This window comes from Peromyscus leucopus, chromosome 18 (assembly GCF_004664715.2).
Source record: "Peromyscus leucopus breed LL Stock chromosome 18, UCI_PerLeu_2.1, whole genome shotgun sequence".
NCBI lineage: Eukaryota > Metazoa > Chordata > Mammalia > Rodentia > Cricetidae > Peromyscus > Peromyscus leucopus.
In genome coordinates, this window is record NC_051078.1 from 12,005,703 (window position 1) to 12,008,275 (window position 2,573).

Sequence of the window (2,573 nt, forward strand, 5' to 3'; positions counted from 1 at the left end):
GGTTCCTGTCCTGGATCTTGGTCTGTAGACCAGGCTGGCCTCAAACTCACAGAGATCTGCCTGGCTCTGCCTCCCATGTGCTGGGATTAAAGATTGTGCCACGGTCGCCTGGCATAACTATTCATTTTTATGTGCACTGCTGTGCCAAGTGCTGGTGACTGAACTCGTTCTTCGGTGGCAAGTATTTTACCAGCAGCCATCTCCCTCACCCCTGTTTTGGATTTCCGCTAAACAATGTTTTTTTCTACTTCTCTAAAATAATATACTCATCACTTAACAAAACAAGCTGGGTGGTGGCAGCACACGCCTTTAATCCCAGCACTCTGGAGGCAGAGGCAGACGAATCTCTGTGAGTTTGAGGGCAGCCTGGTCTACAGAGTGAGATCCAGGACAGACACCAAAACTACACAGAGAAACCCTGTCTCTAAAAAACAACAAACAAACAAACAAAAAAACGGAGGACCCAATGCCTGTTTTATAAAGCAGCAGCTGAGGAGACTCCAGGTTACCATGGCTGATGAGAAACCCAAGGAAGAAATTGAGACTGAGAACAATGGTCATATTAATTTGAAGGTGACAGACAGGATGCTCTGTGGTACAGCTTAAAATTAAGAGTAAAATTAAAATTAGTAAGCTAATGAAAGCCTATTGTGAACAGCAGGGTTTGTCGATGAGGCGGAGGAGATCCCAGTTTGATGAGAATCAGCCAACGCAACAGAGACACCTGCACCATCGGACCCGGAGGACCAAGATAATGCTGATGTGTCCAGCAGCAGACGGGAGGTGGCTACTTCACCTCAGAACTTTGTGGCAGACCAAGGACACATTCTCAATTAGAGAGCCACAGTTTGGTTCCACCACATCCTGCCTGCTACAATGCAGTTTTCTTTAGTCTTTCATCTCCACTTTCCATTCTGCTATTGGACATGAAGTACATGATTTATGAACACACACATATAGTGCTCTCTCTCTCTCTCTTTCTCTCTCTCTCTCTCTCTCTCTCTCTCTCTCTCTCTCTCTCTCTCTCTCAACTAAATGGCTCATGTCCTGTTTGGCTGACAACAGGTAGAGAAGGATTGTGGGAAAGTACTGGTTCTGTGAAAACATCCCCTTTCTTCATTAGAGGCATGTTCATTCAGCTCTATTTTTGCTTTATTTATTTATGTTTTTGATACAGGGTCTCTCTATACAACCCTGGCCGTCCTGGTACTCATCACGTAAACCAGGCCAGCCTTGCACTCACAGAAGTCCATCTGCCCATTCACCGTGTATCTTCATAGTCCAGTAAGTTATTTTTCTCTATTTTTCAATAAAAGAACACAACAGAAAACTCTTTGTATACCTTGTTCTTGGCTGGGGAATTTTAATGTTTTTTCATGTGTTGCTATAAAACTATGGATAATTTTATACCTTTTTTATACATAGCTGTTACATGTAGGGCAACCTATCTTCAAGAGGTAAATTACTCTTGTTAAAAATGATCCTAGTAAGCCGGGCGGTGGTGGCGCACGCCTTTAATCCCAGCACTCGGGAGGCAGAGGCAGGCGGATCTTTGTGAGTTCGAGGCCAGCCTGGGCTACCAAGTGAGTTCCAGGAAAGGCGCAAAGCTACACAGAGAAACCCTGTCTCGAAAAACAAAAAAAAAAAAAACAAAACAAAACAAAAAAAATGATCCTAGAGAGTTTCCCCTTCACGTCAAGCATCTTGGTGTTTACACGAACTTGTTTAAAATGTATAAGAAACCCTATAAATAGCAACTTTCAGAGTAAAATTCAAACACCCCATCTTGCCCCCCCACCCTCTGTGATCTACTTCCTGCTCCCCTCAGCCACTGTACCCCATTTTCAATGAGTATTACTTACACTGCATAACTACAGTCCTTTCCTTTTCTAGAACATGCCGAGGTCTTTCCCACTTCAAAGCCCTAAGAATTCATTGTGTCCCCTTCCACAGGGCTCTTTACCCCATAGTTGTGCTGCCTCAGCTCAAATCCCACTGAAAACCTGTCCTCATCCTCAATTCCAAACCAACTGCTTGCACAGTCAGCCGCCATCACTCAGTGCCTCGTGACATTACCCTCAGAGCTTCACCATGAGCGCCTGCATTCAGAAGTAACCCGTTTGGGCCCTGATATTACTGTTGTTTTCTGCTTTCTGGGGAGACTCCAGGCATTTTGAGGGTAACGCCTTATTTTAATACCTATTCTCCAACTTGAGAAAAGTATCTAATATACAATGACCACTCAGTAGTGAATACACGTCGAATAACGGTTTTGCTGAGGCCAGGCAGTGGTGGCACACACCTTTAATCCCAGCACTCAGGAGGCAGAGCCAGGTGGATCTCTGTGAGTTCAAGGCCAGCCTGGTCTACAGAGCAAGTTCCAGGAAAGGCACCAAAACTACACAGAGAAACCCTGTCTCGAAAAAACAAAAAAACAAAAACAAACAAAAAAAAAAGTTTTGCTGAAAGTAAACAACTAAGAAAGATAATTGATATCAAAGACCTTGAGGTAGTGAATCAATTGAGTACTGCTTCAAAATAAAAATAAAAATCTAGACAGGGCCGGACTAGAG

The 2,573-nt window shown here is 43.8% G+C and overlaps 1 pseudogene; it reads left to right on the forward strand.

The window, feature by feature from the left end:
• Positions 1–510: 510 nt before the first annotated feature.
• LOC114693341 lies at positions 511–1,221 on the forward strand (annotated as a pseudogene).
• Positions 1,222–2,573: the final 1,352 nt, after the last annotated feature.